The following is a 22,687-nucleotide window of genomic DNA, read 5'->3' as shown; positions in this document are numbered from 1 at the left end:
TAATGCCCTTCTTGTGTATATTATGCAGCTCACAGGCAGTGTTTCATCCAACTTTCACTTCAGTCCAGTGAGATAGGCATGGGTGAGACCAAGTGGGTGAGGCCTGGCTTTGGGGACTTCGGAAGGTGCCGGCACTGAGCTGCGGGGAGCAGGGGGAAGAGGACAAGATATGAGGCACAGGAAAAAAAAAAAAAAAAAGAATGAATTCCCTAGAGGCTGCAGCCAACAGGGGAAAGCAAGGAGACTCTGGCACTGCCTGGCAGAAGAGATCATGTGCATGGAAAAGATGCAGCTGAAACAGATTTCTTAGACCCTGGATTGTCTGTGTGAAGAAAGAAATTCATCTTTTAGGTAGACCACGAGGGGACCCTGGAAGGCAGAAAATGATGCCATTATTAAAGGTTGATGTGATCACAAAGTTAAAAACCATTCTTTCTGTCTATTAGATAAAAAGAGAGGACCCAGGGAATGGAACCAGCCCTCACAGAAAAAAGGGGAATGTGAACAGCCACCAAAGCACAGCTTTTGCAGAAGGAGCTCTTACTGCCGTCTAACCAAACAGATGTCCCTTGAATGTGCTCTGGAGGTGAAGTCAGGAGGCCTAACCCTACTTCCAGGCCCTCCCCAGCCATCCAGAACCCCTCTGCACCTCTGTTTTCTTCATCTTGGTAATCACACTCCCAGGCTCCCTCACGGATGGGGCAGGAATCAAATGTGACAGCACATGGGAAAGTGCTTTGGGAATTACAAAGTCTTAGGCAAATGCAACCCAACGCCCCTGACAGAGGGGAAAGCTGATAAAGGAGACCGAAACAGCCCCTGCACAACTGACAGGCCGAAAGGGTCTGGACGTGTGGATGGTGAGAGGAGGCGATACCAAGGGGAAGCGAAACTCTGAGGGCAGGGTGTGTGTAGGGGTTGGGGGAGAAGGAACAGCTTTTTAAAGATGCATAAGGAAACTGCCATCTCAACTAATGAAGTAAACCCAGATTTGTCAAGGTCCACGCCAGCAGGGGATTCTCCACTGGGGTTTCCTTCTTGACCACCTCGGTGAAACAGTGTGGGTTTTATTTAAAGACTGCAGCACTCTTATAGGATGAGATCTGCATCGTGTTCAAAGGGAAAGGATGACCCCAGTAATTACAAATCACCAACCGTCGAGAGAAGAGGCTGTATTAGATGATGGAAAAACAGAGCCATTATATCATGCCTGATCTGGGTTCAAATACACCCCTTGGTAGGTGAGTGGTACTTCATTCTTAATTCAGTTCAGTTCAGTCAGTCATGTCTGACTCTTTGCAACCCCATGGACTGCCGCAACCCAGACTTTCCTGTCCACCACCAACTCCTGGAGCTTGCTCAAGCTCATGTTCATTGAGTTGGTGATGCCATCCAACCGTTTCATCCTCTGTCATCCCCTTCTCCTGCCTTCAATCTTTCCCAGCATCAGGGCCTTTTCAAATGAGTCAGTTCTTCACATCAGGTAGCCAAAGTATTGGAGCTTCAGCATCAATACTTCCAATGAATATTCAGGACTGATTTCCTTTAGGATGGACTGGTTTGATCTCCTTGCAATCCAAGGGACTCTCAAGAGTCTTCTCCAACACCGCAGTTCAAAAGCATCAATTCTTTGACGCTCAGCTTTCTTTATGGTCCAACTCTCACATCCATACATGACTCAGTTCAACCACTTGATATTGATAAAATAAAGGGGATCATGTTGATCTCAAAGGATGGGATTAGAGACGCTGGGAAAAGCACCTCAGCATACGATGCATTATCAGTCGATCAGGTCCTGGGAGGCTGGGAAGCACAGAATAACCTGCTGTGAGCAAATTTTCTTGAACCAATTCACTTCCTGGAAAGGGAAGTCGTGCATCTGGAGGAGTGGTTTTTCAGCTTGGGTGCTGACTGCGCTCCACTCTGGAGCGGGGATTTGGGGCCATGCCTAAGGACATTTTTCACTCTCATCCCTGGGCAGAAAATTACTACTGGAATCTAGGGGGCAGAGGTCCAGGATGCTGCTAAACATTCTACAGTGCACAAGTCAGCCTCTTCTTAAAGAACTCTCTGGTTCCAAATGTTGAGAGTGCCAAGACTGAGAAAGCCTGGCCTGGCCTAAACCTGGGTCTTCACTGTACCTTCCACGGTGTTTAGTCAGTATGTCAGGTGAACCGAGCTGTGTCTGTGGAGGTTTGTTCTCTGAAGCGTCCAGTGAGGGGAACTAGTCCTGTGACTCAACATGTGCTAGTTTAGGGCTGTAGCCGTCTTTGTCTGCGGCTGGAGGAATTCATTTAAATTGTGTTTATTGGTCACAGAGGACACCACGTTTGAGGACATGTTAAACGTTTTGAAGGAGGGAAATCATGTCCTAAGCCACCTTGACCAACAAGAGAAGTCGTTTTCCAAAAGCTGAACAGGTCATGAAAATGACCTGAAGGTCACAGAGGACTAAAATTTAAACAGAGACTACAGTCGAGACTGTGAGATACCAAGGCTGAGACAGACTCCTTCAGCGTTTCTGAATTGAGCAAGGCCATTTTAAACTGCTCAGTACTTCGTATTTTTAAAAGAGATGCAGAGAAACTCATAGCACCAGAGCTGGAACAATAAGCGCTAGAAAATAAAGAAGTTTCTAGAAACAGGCTAAAGAAGTTTGGGTGTTTTAACATGGAAAGGCAAGAACAGAGTGTGCGTGGATTTGGAAAAAAAAAAAAAAGATTATCACAAGAAAAAAATGGCCAGCTGTTTTCCATCTCCATGGAGGAGCAAATTATAGGAAATGGGCTGAGATTACAGCACAATGGTGGTTATGAATACGAAAGCATTTCCTAATTGGACCCTGGAACAGACTTCAGAGGAAGACAGTTCAATTCCCATTACTCAAGTTTGCTAAAAATAGGTTAAGTATTGACCTGACCACAGACGGAGGACTGGACGCGATGACTTCTTGAGTCCCTTGGTTTTATCATTCTTTTAGCTTGTGTCTTCACAAGGCACAGGTAATTTGCTGATGAGTGAAAAATTCAGTTGTTTTACTGTATGGCCTATATAAGCAAGTTTCCTAAATAACCCATCTGATGGATTTTCATTGATTGTTATTATTAAATTGACTGGTGGTTTTAGAGTAATTTGACAAAGCCTGTAATTTTATAATATTTGTCTTACTCCTTGAACTTGGACATGAACCTATAAATTATATTATGCTTGTGGGTCATCAAGTCAGCCTTGTATTGATCATAATGTTCAGCAGCTCAGCTCTATGAGACATGGGTTTTTGCTGATACCGATACATCCTCTGATGTAATCTGAACCAGTCTTTCAGACCAGAGTAAACAAGGTGAGGGAATGGCTCCAGGCTATCAGTGTGCTCCGTGGGTGTGCTCTTTGTGTCCTCAGTGTATTACTGAGTTCATGGGTGTTTTTGTTTTTGTTTTTTTGGCTGCACCACATGGCTTGCAGGATCTTAGTTCCCCAACCAGGGACTGAACCTGGGCTGTCCACATTGAAATCGCAAGGTCCTAACCACTGAACCGCCAGGGAATTGCCTATTGTATTCACACTGAAGCCAGTATCTGAGTCTAAATGTGGCAGGTGGGGGTTTGGGGAAAAAAAGATGTGATCCTGCTGTTTCTAGCATTGTGCAGAAGTGAATCCATTCCATTTCCAAGTGAATTGACTAAACTGCTGATAGAAAAGTTCCCAACCTATCGAGGACCTCACATTATGTACACATCATGCAGGAACATCAAGCTAGTGGGTTTCCTTTGGTTCTCTTATGCATCTGCTTTAACTTTTTATGCTTTTACCCTAAGTGGGAGTAGGAATGTAGACTGATTTTGTCGTCCTTTGAGTTTTTAGTTTCTCTGCTAAAAAATGTTCCTCTGCAAATGTTCACATTAGAGGTGCCAGTCATCAGTAGTTCCTTTGTATTCTTAAAAGGTACAGAAAAGCAGTAAAATAGTTTGTGAATACAAAATGGTATGTATTCAATATGAAATAAGCCTTCTCAAGGCAGGATTCTATACAAGGGTCTATTGACCCCGTTTTACCCTGTGGCAGGATTGCTGGCTGTCCCCTAACAGCCAATCCTTCCTTCTTCCTTTGACAATTCAGTCTCTGAGTTTTAGCCAAACCAGTGACTGTTTCACTAAAAAATACATTTTTCAGCATTATTTGCACTTAGGTGTGGAAAGGAATAAATTTTCACTGATGACATGTCAGCAGAAGTGATTTGTGCCATTTCTGGTCCATGACCTTACAGGGAAAGAATAAGCCTCCACTTCTTCCATCTCCCCTTTCTATAGGCTGGGAGGCAGACATGATGGCAGGATCTGGAGCAACCACTTTCAACCATGAGACAGAAGTCCTTTGTTGAGGATAGCAAGAGAGTCAAGATGGAAGAAACTTGGGTTTCTATTTCCATGATGTCACTACGTTAGCCTTGTATTATTTATGCTTTGACTATTACAGGACAGAAAAATAAACTTTTATTTGTTTAAGCTACTGTTATTTTGACTTTTTTAACAGTAGTTGAACTAGTATCCTAAGTAAAATCCTAACCTGTTGGATCAGTTCAGTTCAGTTGCTCAGTCATGTCCAACTCTTTGCGACCCCATGGACTGCAGTACGCCAGGCTTCCCTGTCCATCACCAACTCCCAGAGCTTACTCAAACTCATGTCTATTGAGTTGGTGATGCCATCCAACTATCTTATCCTCTGTCTTCCCCTTCTCCTCTTGCATTTAATCTTTCCCAGCATCAGGGTATTTTCAGATGAGTCAGTTCTTCGCATCAGGTAGCCAGGTGTTGGAGTTTCAGCTTCAGCATCAGTCCTTCCAGTGAATATTCAGGACTGATTTCCCTTAACATGGACTGGTTGGATCTCCTTGCAGTCCAAGGGACTCTCAAGAATCTTCCCCAACACCACAGTTCAAACACATCAGTTCTTCAGCACTCAGCTTTCTTTATAGTCCAACACTCACATCCATACACGACTACTGGAAAAACCATAGCTTTGACTAGACAGACCTTTGTAGGCAAAGTAATGTCTCTGCTGTTTAATATGTTGTCTAGGTTGGTCATAACTTTTCTTCCAAGGAGTAAGCATCTTTTAATTTCATGGCTGCAGTCACCATTTGCAGTGATTTTGGAACCCCAAAATATAAAGTCTCTCACTGTTTCCATTGTTTTCCCATCTATTTGCCATGAAGTGATGGGACCAGATGCCATGATCTTCGTTTTCTGAATGTAGAGCTTTAAGTCAACTTTTTCACTCTCTTCTTTCACTTTCATCAAGAGGCTCTTTAGTTTTTCTCACTTCTCCTGGCAATCTTGATTCCAGCTTGTGCTTCATCCAGTCCAGCATTTCTCATGATGTACTCTGCATATAAGTTAAACAAGCAGGGTGACAATATACAGCCTTGATGTACTCCTTTTCCTATTTGGAACCAGTCTGTTGTTCCATGTATAGCTCTAACTGTTGCATCTTGACCTGCATACAGATTTCTCAGGAGGCAGGTCAGGTGGTCTGGTATTCCCATCTCTTGAAGAATTTTCTACAGTTTGTTGTGATCCACACAGTCAAAGGCTTTGGCATAGTCAATAAAGCAGAAGTAGATGTTTTTCTGGAACTCTCTCACTTTTGTGACGATCCAATGGATACTGGCAATTTGATCTCTGGTTCCTCTGCCTTTTCTAAATCCAGTTTGAACATCTGGAAGTTCATGGTTCACGTACTTTGTTGAAGCCTAGCTTGGAGAATTTTGAGCATTACTTGGCTAGCATGTGAGATGAGTGCAACTGTGCGGTAGTTTGAGCATTCTTTGGCATTGCCTTTCTTTGGGATTGGAATGAAAACTGACCTTTTCCAGTCCTATGGCTACTGCTGAGTTTTCCAAATTTGCTGGCATATTGAGTGCAGCACTTTCACAGTACCTGTTGGGTACCAGAAGTTTAACTTTGGTAAGTATTTTTCCATTCATTAGAAAATATATATATTGTTTAAGATAGGGAGATAGAAAAACAGTACACACACATGTACACGCACACACTCACACAATATTTGAGACTTAGTAGGGACTTAGTGAAGATCAACAAAGAACTGATTGTATTCACCACATACTCTGTAATGTAAGCCATTTACAGCTTGCTTCTTGTTTTTCTATATAAAGAACTAACGGACAGAGACGAAATGATAAGGAGCCTTCTAGGGAGGTGGTAAACAGCACATGCTCAGGAGCCAGGCAGCTCAGGTGAAGGACCAGGCTTAACCTCACTGAGTGTCCAGGTTTTCCCATCTGTACAAAAGACTAGTAATTGTCTCTATCTCTTTAGCATGTGGTGAGGAGTATGTGAGCTTTTACTGGAAAAGTGCTTAGAATGCTGCCTGGTGCATACTAAACACTGACTAAATATTCACCTCTATTATTAGTTCGTCTTCACTAATGGCCAGTGATAATGCTAAGGAAACATGTCTAGCAAATGGTTCTACACTGCTCTCTATCTTCTTGTATGTTTTACCCTTGGTCTCATTCTAGACATCTGACCCACGATGTTTGCTTCTAACTGTGAGGCCCTTAGTAGTTTGTCCTACTCTTTGTTTATGCACATGCTTCAGGTACTATCTGAACGACTGTATCAATATATTTTTGTACATTGATTTCTAAAAGAAGCTTAAAAATTAGCAGTGAATGTTTATACAGCACCATAGCCCTCCGTCTGCCTCATTGAATCTCCTTTCCCTTACTCCCTCCTCTCTCTCTTTTTATATAGCTGCTTTACTGAGATATCATTCACATACATACAATTCACCTAAGTTAACTATGCAACTCAATAGTTTTTAGTATATTTACTAAACTAGCACCAGAATGAATTTAGAACATTTTCATCACTCTGTAAAGAAATTGTACCCATTGTACTCACTCCCCATTTGCCCTGCAGTCCCATGCTGTGCTTATTTGTTCAGTTATGTCCGATTCTTTGCAGCCCCATGGACTGTAGCCCAGCAGCCTCCTCTGTCCAGGTAAGAATACTAGAGTGGGTTGCCATGCCCTCCTCCAAGGATCTTCCCAACCCAGGGATCAAACCCAGGTCTCCCGCATTGCAGGTGGATTCTTTACCAGCTGAGCTACCAGGGAAGCCCGCCTGCAGCCCTAAGCAACCACTAATCTAGTTTCTTTCTTTATAGATTTGCATATTCTGGACTTTACATATAAATGAAATCCTACAGTATCTGGTCATTATATGAGGTTTCACTCACTAAGCATGATGTTTTCAAGGCTCATTTATGTTGTAGATTATGTCAACTTTGTTCCTTTTTACAGATGAATAGTATTCTACTATGGAGAAGGAAATGGCAACCCACCCCAGAGTTCTTGCCTGGAGAATCCCAGGGACGGGGGAGCCTGGTAGGCTGCCGTCTCTGGGGTTGCACAGAGTTGGACACGACTGAAGCGACTTAGCAGCAGTAGCAGTAGCAGTATTCTACTAATATAATATTATGATATTTTGAATATAGACATTTTCTTTAACCATTCATCAATTGATAGGCATTTCAGTTTTTTCCACTTTTTGTCCATTGATGTACAGAAGTTTAAATTTTATTATGAACTGCAATTTATCTATTTTTTCTTTCACTGCCTATGTTTTTGGCATCCTATCTAAAGAGGCTTTGCATAATCTAATGTCATGGAGATAAACTCCTATATTTTCCTTGAAGAGTTTTATTGTTTTGGCTCTTTGACGCTTACTCCTTGGAAGGAAAGTTATGACCAACCTAGATAGCAATATTAAAAAGCAGAGACATTACTTTCCCAACAACGGTCCATCTAGTCAAGGCTCTGGTTTTTCCAGTGGTCATGTATGGATGTGAGAGTTGGACTGTGAAGAAAGCTGAGCGCTGAAGAATTGATGCTTTTGAACTGTGGTGTTGAAGAACACTCTTGAGAGTCCCTTGGACAGCAAGGGGATCCAACTGATCTATTCTAAAGGAGACCAGTCCTGGGTGCTCATTGGAAGGACTGATGCTGAGGCTGAAACTCCAGTACTTTGGCCACCTCACGTGAAGAGTTGACTCATTGGAAAAGACTCTGATGCTGGGAGGGATTGGGGGCGGGAGGAGAAGGAGATGACAGAGGATGAGATGGCTGGATGGCATCACCAACTTGATGGACATGAGTTTGGGTGAACTCCGGGAGTTGGTGACGGACAGGGAGGCCTGTTATGCTGCGATTCATAGGGTCGCAAAGAGTTGGACATGACTGAGTGACTGAACTGATCTGAACTTACACTCAGGGCTATGACTTGAGCTAATTTTTAAATATAGTATAAGTGGGGTCCAGTTTCATTCTTTTACATGTGGTTATCCAGTTCTCTAGCTCCATGTGTCAAAAAGATGACGTTTATTTCTCCACTAAATTGTCTTAATATCCTTAGCCATATTCTTTCTGCTTCCTCAGACAATCAGAGTCTTGCTTAAAGGTCTTTGAGCCATTAGTTTCCTTAGTGTTGAACCCTCTTTCCCTGATTTTCACTGGCTGATTCCCTCTCATGCTGCTGGTCTCATTTTAAAAGGCTCATCCTGAACACAGTGACTAAAGCAGTCCCACCTCCATCCAACACTTCCATCCTTATTTCACTTAATTCTTAGTACTTAACATTGCCTGAACATATCTAATTTTTTAAATAGAGTTCTTTAAATCCTTTAAGTGGATAGATTTTCAAGTCAAGGTAGTCCAGGGGTAGATAATAGAATAATTTAGAAACAAAGGATTCATGTAACTGTTTTATGTGTTTGAGAGTAGGAGTGAGGGTGTGTGATTGAGAGGAGGACCTGTGGATGAGAATGAGAAATGAATGGGTAAGTTCCAGGGCAGTCTGTGTGAACATCAGAATTGAAGAGCTATTCCTACACATTAGTCTAGGTAATAATTTTTCAGATTGACACCAAAAGCATAGGCAACATAAGCCCAAATAAATAAGTGGAATTGGATCAAACCACACATTTTCTGTACAGGAAAGGAATCAGTCAGCAAAACAAAAAGGCAATCTATGGAATGGGAGAAAATATTTGCACACCACATATTCAATAAAGGGTTAATATACGAAATATAAATGGAATATTATTCAGCCTTGAAAAAGAAGGAAAACTGTTATTTTGGACAGCATGAATGATACTGGAGGACATTATTCTAAGTGAAATATGTCAGTCACAGAAAGACAAATACTCACTTAAATACTCACTTAGCTGCTGCTGCTGCTGCTAAGTCACTTCAGTCGTGTCCGAGTCTGTGCAACCCCATAGACAGAAGCCCACCAGGCTCCTGTGTCCCTGGGACTCTCCAGGCAAGAACACTGGAGTGGGTTGCCATTTCCTTCTCCAACACATGAAAGCGAAAAGTGAAAGTAAAGTCGCTCAGTCATGACCAACCCTCAGCGACACCATGGACTGCAGCCTTCCAGGCTCTTCCATCCATAGGATTTTCCAGGCAAGAGTACTGGAGTGGGGATCTCACTTAGCTAAGGAATCATAAAAAATAAAAAATGTTGCACTCACAGAACAGAGAATAGAATACTGGTTACCAGGGGCTGGGCAGCAGGGTGGGAATGGGATGGAAAGCTGTTGATCAAAAGGTATAATTTTCAGTTAAAGATGAGTGAATAAGTTCTGGAGACCTAATATACAGCATGGTGATTATAGTTCATAATAATGTATTACATACTTGAAATTTGCTGAGAGAGTAGATCTCAAATGCTCTCACCACACACTCAGGAAAGGTAACTATGTGAGGTGACATGTTAATTAGCCTAACTGTGGTAACCATTTCACAATGGATATGTATATCAAAATGGCAAGTTGCACACTTTATACAATATGGACAACTTTGTACAATGTATACAACTTTTGGTTGTCAATCAAACCTCAATAAACCTGCAGCGGGTGGGGGAGTCACCCTTTGGTCAATGTCATACTTTATTCAGAAAGCATCATCAACTGGATTCTAAAATTAGTAGAAATTTGATGAGGAAGTACCTGTCACAAATTACTTATTAATTACAAAGAGAAGATTAGTTATTTTTCAGTAGAGAAAGCTGGCAGACACCATCTTAATGATCAAAGTTAATATCACCAGGAATGGAACAAACTGACATGGTGTATCTCATGATATTGAAAAGAAACAGTATCAGTCCTGTGGTATTCCTGCCAAAAATACCTTTCCAGGAGGAAAGTTCAGAGGAACCAAAACTGAGACACATTTTACAAAGTAACCAGTCAATATTTCTAAAAAATGTCAAGGTCATGAAACAGATTCTGAAGAACTCTTACAGAGGAGCTGAGAACAGCAAACTGTGGCCCTTGACTGGATCCTGGGCCAGAAATAGAAACTGTTTTTGCTACAAAGGAAACTATTGAAACAATTCAGTCAGTTCAGTTCAATCGCTCAGTCCAATCCGACTCTGCAACCCCATGAATCACAGCACACCAGGCCTCCCTGTCCATCACCAACTCCCGGAGTTCACCCAAGCCCACGTCCATCGAGTTGGTGATGCCATCCAGCCATCTCGTCCTCTGTTGTCCCCTTCTCCTCCTGCCCCCAATCCCTCCCAGCATCAGGGTCTTTTCCAGTGAGTCAACTCTTCGCATGAGGTGGCCAAAGCATTGGAGTTTCAGCTTTAGCATCAGTCCTTCCAGTGAACAACCCAGGACTGATCTCCTTTAGGGATTGGTTCGATCTCCCTGCAGTCCAAGGGACTCTCAAGAGTCTTCTCCAACACCAACAGTTCAAAAGTATCAATTCTTTGGCACTCAGCTTTCTTCACAATCCAACTCTCACATCCAAACATGACCACTGGAAAAACCATAGCCTTGACTAGACAGATCTTTGCTGAAAGTAATATCTCTCCCTTTTAATATGCTATCTAGGTTGGTCATAACTTTCCTTCCAAGGAGTAAGCGTCTTTTAATTTCATGGCTACAATCACCATCTGCAGTGATTTTAAAGCCCCCCCAAATAACGTCTGACACTGTTTCCACTGTTTCCCCATCTATTTGACATGAAGTGATGGGGCCGGATGCCATGATCTCAGTTTTCTGAATGTTGAGCTTTAAGCCAACTTTTTCACTCTCCTCTTTTACTTTCATCAAGAGGCTTTTTAGTTCCTCTTCACTTTCTGCCATAAGGGTGGTGTCATCTGCATATCTGAGGTTATTGATATTTCTCCTGGCAATCTTGATTCCAGCTTGTGCTTCTTCCAGTCCAGCATTTCTCATGATGTACTCTGCATAGAAGTTAAATAAGCAGGGTGACAACATACAGCCTTGATGTACTCCTTTTCCTATTTGGAACCAGTATGTTGTTCTATGTCTGGTTCTAACTGTTGCTTCCTGACCTGCATATAGGTTTCTCAGGAAGCAGATTAGTGAAATTCAAATAAGGGCTATAAATTAAATGCTAATATTGTGTCAAATTAATTTCCTAATGTGAAAATTGAACTGCAGTCACACTGTGAGAGAATTTCCCCCATTCTTGAGAAACACACATTGAAGTATAGGAGTGAACAAGCATCATGTCTGAACTTATACTCCAATGGCTCAGGAAATATAATACACATACACAATGATAGAAAGACAAAAAACAATTAGGTAATTGTTAATAATCAGGGTTTTTGAATGAAGAGCATATAGGAGTTCAGTGTATTTTTTGCAACTTTTATATGTCTAAAATGATTTCAAAATAAAAATTTCCAAAACTAGAAAAGAAGATGGGTACCTCATGTTTCCTAAATCCCATATAGGGGGATTTATCTCCACTGTGGATACCCCAGATAGAAATCTTCCATAGTTCTTGGAAGAGTTATGATTATTTGGTAAAAATGGGTTGATGATTGGTTGAATGGCAATTAGAGTGCTTTGCTTGTTCTGTTTTGAGTCTTATGGGATTTTTTTAAAAGCAGCTACAATTTTTAATTTATAAACTTAGATCCTGGTACAAACAAAGTTTGTCCAAGGAACAACAAGGAAGCAAAATGTGGTCAGTAGTTGACTGTAGGTTGGAACTGCAGGATCTCCACCTGCAGACCAGCCCTTCCTCTAGCGTAGTTGATACAACTGGTGTAAAACTGAAGCACAGGCCAGAGGTTGCTGTGAGGAAGAATGAAAAGGCAGCCAAGAATACAGGGCAGCATGAGACGCTGGAATTCAGTACTGTTAATTACAGACTCTAGGTGTGGTTAACACCGAAAAACTGAGCGACTTCACTTTCACTTTTCACTTTCACGCATTGGAGAAGGAAACGGCAACCCACTCCAGTGTTCTTGCCTGGAGAATCCCAGGGACAAGGGAGCCTGGTGGGCTGCCGTCTATGGGGTCGCACAGAGTCGGACATGACTGAAGCGACTTAGCAGCAGCAGCAGGATTTTGCATTTAAAAATCCTTTCAAGAAAAAAATGACATAATTTGCAATATAAAGGAAGTCCCATTGTTATAGGTACATATATATATATATATATATATATATATATATATATACACACACACACACACACGCACAGATTTTCCTTCATAAGATCATAAAACAAAACTGGCCACTCTTTCTGAATACCTCATTTACACAAACCTGACATATCTTTCTGGGTTTTTCTTTTGATAATTAAAAATAAACAGGAAAAGAATCACATACAGCATGGAAGTTTTTGTCAGTTCCTTGACAATAGCAAGATTTTAATTCACTGCCTTAAAGACTCTCTGAAAACCACTCCTGTGAGGTAAGATGCAGTGGGGCAGAGTTTCACTTGTTACTCTTACTTAAAATATTCAAATAACGTCAGAAAATTTTAAAGGTCATTCTATAAATCACCTTTTCTACATACTTCCAGTTGCCTTCATTTAGCTTTCTTTCCCCCTTAAATCAATACTCTAATATTAGTTTTGAGTTGAGGCTCCTAAATATCTGAACATTGTATTTCCATTTCCTTTTCATGTGAAACTTGTTAATTATATATTATACAAATATTTTTCTCATGGATGGACCTTGAAGGCATGTTGCTAAGTGAATAAGTCAAGCAGAGAAACACAAATCTGTATGATCTCACTTATATGTGGAATCTAATACAAACAAACAAACAAAACTCCATCAAATTCATACGAAAAACGAGGTCAGACTTGTGGTTACCAGAAGCATGGGGTCCAGGAAGGGGAAATTGAATGAAGGCAGCCAAAAGTTGTGAACTTGCAGTTATAAAATAAATAAGTATTAGGAGTGGAATGTACAACATGATGACAACAGTTTACACTGCTGTATACTACATAGGAGAGTTGTTAAAAGAGCAGATCCCCAAAGTTCTCATCCCAACGAAAACTTTTTCATTGTATTTAAGTGAGATGACAGATGATAACTAAACTTATTCTGGTGGTCATTTTGCAGTATATGCAACTCAAACCATCAGGCTGTATACCTTCAACTTATTCAGTGAGGTATGTCTGTTATTTCTCAATAAAATGGCTTTTTTTTCTATTGTGTAAAAAAAAAAAAAATCAAGCAGCTGTTCTATTACCCAAGGTTGGTCTTATGCATTCTCTCCACAATGGATCCAGGGGTACAACTACTTTCATTTCCATCTCATATCTATAATGATACAATTCTACCCTCCATTTCAATCAAATCCTAAAATTGTCGGAGGTTTGCCCTGCCCTGACCCAGTGGGTGGTCTGGACCCCTCAGAAACTCCTGTCCTTGAATCACACTACCTTCCTGTTTAGACTCAAGCTCTTCTTCATGAAACCAAAGCTCCAAGAGCCCCCGAGAGCTCTAGGAGGCAGCCATTTGCTTTCCCTGAAATGCTGGTGACATTCTTTCCCATCAGGAAGTTGCCAATTCCTGTTGATTCTGCAGCACCTGGGAGTTGGAGGGAAGTGGGTGAGTGAGGGGGAGGGGATGTCTGGCCCAAGTTATTCTATCTGCTGAGCTCCTCAGCACTAAGGCACAGATGAGCATGTTCAAAGCACTTTTCTTGGGGGTCGGCAAGGAACACAGTGATGACAGGCTCTAGGAACATAATCCAACTATGGAAATTTTGTTTTTAAGATTCTCTAGTGAGAATCTGGCTTTTGGTTCTTGTTACAGAATAATTCCTTGGAGGAGGTTAAAAATCATAGGTCACGAAGTCCATGTAGTGGGCTACAACCATCAATTTTTTTAATGTAATTTTTTTAAAAATGCAATGGATTATATTGGAATAGACAATATCTAGGTATAGTTAACCATGAACTCTGGAGCCAGGCCTGTTGACTGCGAATCTCTACCATGTGGACATGTACTAGCTCTGCGGCCCTGGGCAAATTACTGAATTAATCCATTCCTCAGTCTCCTTACCTGAATAATAATACCTACATACGTCATAGAGTTAGTGTAAGTATTATATGAGCTTATATACATAAAGTACCTGCTCACTCACCTGCGGGTCACTTGAGGATTGGCTAATCTAGGCTGGGCTCACCTGGGCAGCTTTACTTCAAACTACAGGTCCTACCAAGCTTGGCCCCTCCCTGCTGGACCCAGATCTGTCCCATCACAGTCACTGGGGTCCGGGTTAAAGGGGCAGCAGTTGCCTGGGAGTAGTTCTTTTCATCATAATGTTAAAAGCACAAAAGAGCAAGCCTCATCCCATAAGCACAATTCAATCCTCTGCTTGCCTCAAGTCCTAACATTCCCCTGGGTGAAAGGCAACGTACAGTGGACGGCACAATCCTATTGACTGAAGTCAGTCACACGACAGAGTCCAGAATCAAGGAGGCAAGGAAAAATCATCTTTTGAGCGAAACTGTTGAACAAAAACCCAGCAGTCATAGTGGAAAGAGTCTGAGAAGCACTGCTTTAAAACAGGCCAGATCTGACCCTCCACCTGTTTTTTTAAGATAAAATTTTATTGGAACAGGGTCATGCCATTTACATGTGGCAACTTTCGTGACATACTGGCAGAACTGAGCAGCAGTGAAAGAGGTCATTAGACTTGCAAAGTCTAAAATGTTTATTCTCTGTCCTTTTACCTTCGAAGTTTGCAGACCCCTCTTCTTAAAAAATGAGAAATTTAGGAACTGATGAGAATTCAGCCTCAAGGCAAATTACATAGTCGAGGCACTCTTTCTATGCACCAGACACGGGTAAGTGCTGCTCAGTGACTGTGCGATTTCGTTTGATGCCAGATTCTCGCCACTCCAAGAAGTGAGCAGCTTCTTAGTTTGTAACAACCACTGTGTGCTAAGAGAGAGCCCTGTCGAGCTCCAGCCCTTGAGTCTATAACAGAGCCTCACTGTTGGAATTCACACACTGACTTTCCTCTTCCTGGGCTGTATGGAGTTCAATAGCATGACTTTGGTTAAAAGATGTATTACATTTGGGATAAAGCTTCTCAGGAGCCTCTAAAAATTTAAGCTTAAAGAAAATGAGGTCATCATCCAAATAAAACAAAGGTATTTTAGAACTTCACTGGAGCCCACACTCTCACTCCCTGAAATCTGAGGCAGAAACCCCTCCTAGTGCACTGATCTAAGTGGAGTCGCTAAGGCTTAGGGTGGGTGGGAGGGGGCTGGCCTCAGGGCTAGCCCACTGAATGAGCCTCCCTCTCACACCACCGGCCCCTCAGAAATCCAGAGGCAACTAGAAGATGCCAAGGCTCCTTGGAGATTGGTTTTGCCTTTGTGAATTTACAAAGTTAGCTAATCCCAGAGGACAACTCTTGTTGTACAGAAAAAGACTGTTTTGGGACCACAGATTTTTTTTTTTCTCAGTAAGCCATATTTGATTTATTGGAGTAACAAATTAGAATTCAACTCCTTCCTTTAACTGGGGCTTCCCTTAGCTCAGTTAGTAAAGAATCTGCCTGCAATTCAGGAGACTTGGGTTTGATTCCTGGGTTCGGGAAGATCCCCTGGAAAAGGAAATGGCAACCCACTCCAGAAGAATCCCAAGGACAGAGGAGCCTGGCAGGCTATAATCCATAGGGTTGCAAGAGTCGGACACGACTTAGTGACTAAACCACTACCACCTTCCTTTAAGCTTCTAAACCCCCTTTTACAAAGCTAATTGTGCTATTTATCAGGCAAAATCTTAACTTACTTCATGGGAGACTTTATTAAGGGGTTGGTTCCACCTAGACTTGGTTAAACAAATTTAAAGGTGTTTAACTGCATCTATTAATTTAATATATGTGATTTGCTTTTCAAGGACAGCTACACTGACAGCCCTGACTAGGCTCAAAAACGTTTCTGAACAATTTACATTGTTAACTCATTTAATTCTCACAGCAATTCAACCAGATATCTTAAAGTACTATCACCCCTGTTTAAATGTAGGGAAATCGAGGTACTGAGAGTAATTTTCAACAGGTCATGTAGCTAACAATATCTGAATTACTTTGTGAACCATATACTTTGGCTTTAGAATCCAGGTTTTGACTTTTAGCCTGTGTTAATTAGCTAACTCTGAATTAATCGACTAAAAAAAAAAAAAAGAAAGAAAAAGAATCCTGACTACTTCAGTCATTCTTGTTAAACTAATAAAATTATACTTATTAATGTAGTATAATAGGTTCAAAATTCTTTTACATGTTCCATAATTGATTACAAACTGACATAATTGATTACTCTTTACAAAAGTCTTTTCATGTAGCAAATGGTTCTCCAATATACCAAATTTGTTTAAACATTACACACACTTAAAATATCAAATGCAAGTTCATTTCCAAACTTCACATCAAAAACCTTCCTGCTATGGATGTGATTGACTTCATCATCTCCAAGCATTCCCTGCGTTGAAGACATTTCACTGCTAAGGAAACCACCATGCTCTCCTGGGCTGCCACGGGAGAGTCGAGAGGGAGAGTCAGCCTTGGGATGGATGCTGATGAATGTCTCAATAAGGACTGAAAATTAACCATTGAATTTGGCCAGGTGGAGGTCACAGTGACCTTGACGAAGAGTAGGATTTGCTGGTGATTTGATGAGTGAGAGTGTCAAAAAAAAAAAAAAGCGTTCAGGACAGAGAAGGAGGAGGAGGGGATAAGGAGGCAGCTCTCTCTTGCTGTTATGGTAACTGGAGGCTGGGGCCACAGCTGAAGGGAGGTGCAAGGTCAAGGAAGATATTTTCAAAATATAGAATATATTGTGAGTAATTTTGATAGTAATAATCCAGTTGAGGGCATGGGGGGTACATGAATCCAGGAGAAATGAGCAGCAACATCTGTCTGGCGGCAGATGGGGCAGAATCTAAAGCTGGACCATACAAATGGAAGAAAAGAAGGACAAAAGGACAGAGGTTGGTACCTGTGATGAAATACGTGGGAGTGGCTTCTGATTACTTATTTCCTCAGGGAAACAGGAAGTCAGGTCAGCAGTGCTGAGTGATGGGGAAGGGGATGTTGGAAATTCGAGCAGAAGGAAGATCTGAAATGGTCCTCCAAGGACATCAGGAGAGTCAAAGGACTGGGGAGATGCAGTGGGATTGCTCTTTAGTGTGAAGGACCCCGGAGGGGATGAAAGCCTCGGGAGTGGGTGAGAGCATATGGCAATGAGTGCAGACAGGGGAGAGGGATCACACTGAGGACTGAGCCAGGCCCACAGAGCTTACTGTACGGAGATCCTGGACATCAGATCTGCAAGCAGGATTATTGCTTCAGGGAACCACCAGGATCAGAGTTCTGAATCCTTCACACAGAGCTTACTGTACGGAGATCCTGGACATCAGATCTGCAAGCAGGATTATTGATTCAGGGAACCATCAGGATCAGAGTCTCGAATCCTTCACACAGAGTTAATAACTAGTTTGTTTCTAATAGGATCAGGGTCATTGTCTTACCACTTGGGCTAGAAAAATACTTTTGATGCTTTATTTCTCCCATCAAAACAGATGTCTAGCGCCTGCTCCCTTCTAAGACTGTTACCTGTATTTCCTTAAAGTCAAAGCTATGAGGGGCTTCAAAGGCTGTTACCGGCAACATTGCAACGCCGAACACAACTGTAGCTACTCTTGCTGGGAGCCCTTCAGAACCAATAAATGCATTTTAATATCTCCATAGAGCCAATTAAGAATAGGCACATTGCACTGGCTCATAGAAAGCATTATTTTTAAACTTCTGGGCTTCGTTTTGCTGCCTAGTCCTTCTCAGCACAGTTGGTTCTGGTGGATCTTTTCCTCAGATCATTCCCCATCCCGATCCTGTCCACACAGACCTTCAATTTATTTCAGTCTCCTTTCTCGGTCAGAGGTTCCGGTCTAATCCAGGATCTCTCAACCTCAGCACTATCGATATTTGGGCTGGATAATTATCTATCATCCAAAGAATTGTGGGTGCTATCCTGTGCATGGTAGAATGTTTAGGAACATCTTTGGCCCCCTCCCACTAAATGTCAGTAGCATATCACCCCCCCACCCCCCAACACACACACCCAGGCTGTGAAAATCAAAATTGTCTCCATACATTGTCAAATGTCTCCCTGAGGGTCAAAATGGTCCCTGGTTGAAAACCATTTGTCTGTTAGGACTGGGGAGAGTAAGACCCCCTGGTAACTCAAATGAAAGTTGCATATGATAACCATAATAGCATAAATTAAGTCTCTGGTGCAACAAGACAGGATCAGACAACCTCAGAGGTGAGAAGTGAGATGCCCTCCCTTCTGTGCAGAATGTACAACTAGCTGGTTAATCCTGCTGAATAAAGAAAAAAAAGAACATATGACATTTCCAAACTTCTCACCAATTGACATGAAGATTCCCAGGAGATGATAATTAGTTACCAAGGACACAAAAAATATAACGCATAAAATTTTTGAATTGGGGAAATGCAAGGAGAGAAAGTGAGAGTGAGAGGGGAGATGGGCAGGGAGGGAGGAAGGGGAAGAGAGAGGGAGGGAAGGAGGGAGGGAGAGAGGAAGAAAGGGAGGGAGAAAGGAAGGAAGGAAAAAACATAGAACTCAAATACTTGAGCAAGAGCTCAAGTTTGTACCAAACTGAACCTGGTACTTTTGAATGTGGTGAGAGCTCACTGAAGTACCAAGTCTAAATCTCGACAGCAGAATCGTGTCATATCAGCCAACTCCCCATTGCCTACAGGAGAAAATTCAAATAGCCTAGGCTGGCAATCAAGAGCCCTAAGCAATCTGAGGATTTGTAACCTGATCCCACTACTGTGACCACTCCACTGTCTTCCTCTGGTCCACTCACATTTTCTATCAAGACACCTTGCTAATTCCTACTGCTGGGCCTTTGTACATGCCCTTGTTCCAAGCAGCCTGTTTAACCTTCAAGGTCCCCTCCATCCCCACCTCATTCATTTGTCCACTCACTCTCACGTACCTGAGAGCTGGGCTGGGGACAAGGATGACAGCTAACAGCTCCCCCGCAGTTACCACAGACCGGACGCTGTTCTGAGCGTATTTGCCCTGGATGCTGAAGAGGATTTCCTACTTCCTGGGCCACCCCGTGTGCCACACACTGCCCCCCGCCATGAAAAGATGCAGACCTACTGGGCCAGTGCACATGTGCCACGGTGACAGTGGCCTTTGGCTCCCATTGTCTTTCGGAGCAAAGGTGCTAACACTGGACAGCCCGGCAGGACAGAGACAAGTATAAAGAGGGGCCCGAAGCAGCAGATGGGGACAGTGAGGGCACGGGTAGGTCGAGGGGAGCCAGGTTCAAGTCACAGGGTGTGGGGGGAGGGCTTGTCAGCCCACAGTGACCTTCGGGGCTGGAGAGAGGGGGGAAGAGGAAGCACATTTTTGCTGCTCCTCTCTCAAGACTTCCTGAAGGCGGGGCTCCCTGTTCTCTGCTGCACGTCAGGCTTTCCTCTGGGCACACGGCTCTCACATACCCACACGTGGGCGAGGTTCAAAGCTTCTAGCACCTGGGTGCTGCTGGTGACTCTGTCTCCAAAGTCTTCTGTTCGCTGGAAATGAGGTCTTGATTCCTGGGTTGAGACATTGGCCTCATAATAACTTCATTTTCCAGACTTGGAACCAAGCTCTCAGAAGAGCTGGCCTCAAACCTCCACCTGTGTGAATGGGTCTAGCATTTCTGGCTTCAGCAGCAGGATTCACTGTAAACCTAACATAGCTTGTATTCATATAGAACTGTCCCCCCCTCCACTTCCTTTTCTCTCTCATTTCCTGTTTCCTCTTCTCCCTGTCTCCCTAGCATCTGCTCACTGATAAGGGAAAAACAGCACTACTTTCAGGAGGGTCCTCAGACCCAGCCGGTAGAATGAGCCCCAGGCCTGAGCATTTTGGGGTGTCCACAGCCAGGTCACAGCTGTTTCCCCAAACTGAGCATGATAACCCTGGCCTGTTAGGGCAATTCTAATTCTCTAATAAAGGAGCCTTGTCTGTTTGAGGGTGTTGGTGACTTTAGCCAATCAGGTCTGATTCTCCTGCTCCAAAAAGAAAAAAAATACAAGAGTAAGAAATTGCTGCCCTAAGGCTGTGGAGATGTAAGTCACTGCAAACTTGCATCGCTGGTGAAATCCACATTTTTCTATAGACCCAGCTTCTGATATTTAATCATCTTCCTTGTCCTCCCTCACAACCCCTCTCTTTCCCAGATCCAATCAGAGTGGTGCTGGAAAGCAGGATAGAGTAGATGAGAATGGAGGTTTTGGATTCAGACAGTTCTACTCTTTACTCTCAGTGCCACCACCTGGCTACTCAGTTTCCCCGTCTGTAAAATGGGCACAATGATGGCTCTGTTGGAGATTTGTTAGGAGGATCAGATGAGACAATGCACGGGTAAAGAGAAGAGCATTTTATTCATCAGAATTCCTCTTCGGAAGGTAGAGCTGTGTCTGTTGAGAAAATACTTTGCTAGAAGTAAAAACCGAGATCCTTGGGGCCGGAGGTGGGCGGACCGCTCCCAGCAAGACAAAGAGAGGATTTTGCTTGCAGCTCCAGGGAGGAAGTGGGGGGCCAGGAGAGGGCGGAAACCCTGTACTCCAAAAGGGACCCTCCCCACGATGCCTGCCTCCCTCCACCAAAATCTTAAGTCAGGTTCTCCAATTCGTGTGTTACCTGAAGTAAGTAATGAGGAAAATAGAGAAGGGGCTGAGTCTTATCTCTGGAGAGCTAGGGGGCAAAATCATGATAGCATTTCAGGATGAGCAAGGTAGAGGCAGAGAACACCTCAGGACAGAAGACTCAAGGGCCATCTTGGGAAGGGACCATCAAAGGCCATGACTCTCAAAGGCCATGGATCTCAGAACCAGGTTTCTCAGGGGTAGGGAGTGCCCACTGACAACCTGGTTGAGCAGGCAAGAAACTGGAGCTCAGTGTTATTATCCCCTGGGTCTTTCCTTGCTGACCTGCAGTCTCAGTTTTGACATCACTTCCTCCAGGAAGCCCACTCTGACTTCCCGAATGTGAGTTAGATTCTTCAACTCTGATCCCCTCCCATGTGTTCTCATCGGCATTTTCACCCTGAGTTATAACTTATTTGGATCTCTGGTCTCCCACTATACCATACATTCCATCTGGGCAAAGTGAAATCTTTTATACCTTGTTTTCCCAGACCTGGCACAGCACCTTACACATGGTAGATTCTCAGTGTGTGTGTGGTACATAATGGTATAGAAGAAAAAGCAGAGTCTATGGTATCCTGTAAAAACTAGGTTCAGATCCTAATTCTAAAATTTAAAAGCTGTGCAACTCTGGGCATGTTACTTAACCTCACTGAACCTCATTCGTCTCCTCTGTAAATAGGATGGAAGGTCAGTGTCAGCACGAAGATAGAATGGGAAGATACATAGAAAGTGGTACCTGGCCAGATTAGGCGCTTAGCAGATGTCAATTCCTTGATTCAGCCTCTGACATTTGGCCTGTCTCTTCCATCCACACCTCCCCACCAAGTCAAAGGCCTCGGCACTTAACAAACTCCTCCTTTGTGCTCCTATTTCATAGTGTTTCTCTTGGACTTATTAAGGACATCCTTCGTATCAATGTTCCAAAGAAGGAGTTAGCAACCACGTCTAGACCAACGCCTGTTTTTGTCCTCTCCCTGAGCTAAGAAAGGGTTTTACTTTTTTTATTTAATGGTTGTAGGGGGTGGGGAATTTAGGAGGGATATTTCATGACACAAAAAATTATTTGAAATTCAAATTTCAGAGGCCATAAATCAGGTTTGACTGGCACCCAGCCACACTCTTTTTCCTATTGTCTGGCTGCTTTTGCACAACAGTGGCGGAGTTGAGTAGTTGTGACAGAGACCGTATGGCCAGAAACCTGAAAACATTTACCATCTGGCCTTTTGCAGAAAAAGTTTGCAAACCCAGGGCCCAAGCAGTTCCCACAGCAGATGATTATTAAGCCCTCATGAGCACAGCAAGAAGTTGGTACTGTAACTGCCCTCGCTGTGTGTTGAGGAGCACGAGGTGGGGAGAGGTCAAGTGACATGACCAAGGTTACGTGGCAAGTAAATCGAACTGGGATCAAATTCCTACTGCCTCTGATATGATGAGGGACAACAGGAGATAGCCTGTACCCCATCCTGGGGAGGCCGGCCTTGAAGGTTCTTGGTCAGGAGAGTGATGGGCTACAGGGAAACTTTAAGTGATCACTCTGGGCTTTCCAGGTGACTCAGTGGTAAAGAGTCCAACTACCAACATAGGAGACACAGAAGACATGGGTTCAATCCCTGGGTCAGGAAGATTCC

The 22,687-nt window shown here is 43.0% G+C and overlaps 1 long non-coding RNA gene across 1 annotated transcript; it reads right to left on the bottom strand.

Annotated features, from left to right (window-relative positions):
• Positions 1-1,049: 1,049 nt before the first annotated feature.
• LOC132659460 (uncharacterized) lies at positions 1,050-19,759 on the bottom strand. The gene is made up of 2 exons (XR_009599958.1): positions 19,349-19,759; positions 1,050-5,936 (listed from the first exon to the last, which is right to left on the bottom strand). It is a non-coding gene; the product is annotated as an uncharacterized LOC132659460 (long non-coding RNA).
• Between the last annotated feature and the right edge of the window lie 2,928 nt (positions 19,760-22,687).

This window comes from Ovis aries, chromosome 3, assembly GCF_016772045.2.
Source record: "Ovis aries strain OAR_USU_Benz2616 breed Rambouillet chromosome 3, ARS-UI_Ramb_v3.0, whole genome shotgun sequence".
Taxonomy (NCBI): domain Eukaryota; kingdom Metazoa; phylum Chordata; class Mammalia; order Artiodactyla; family Bovidae; genus Ovis; species Ovis aries.
This window is presented reverse-complemented; position numbering and strand designations above follow the sequence as displayed.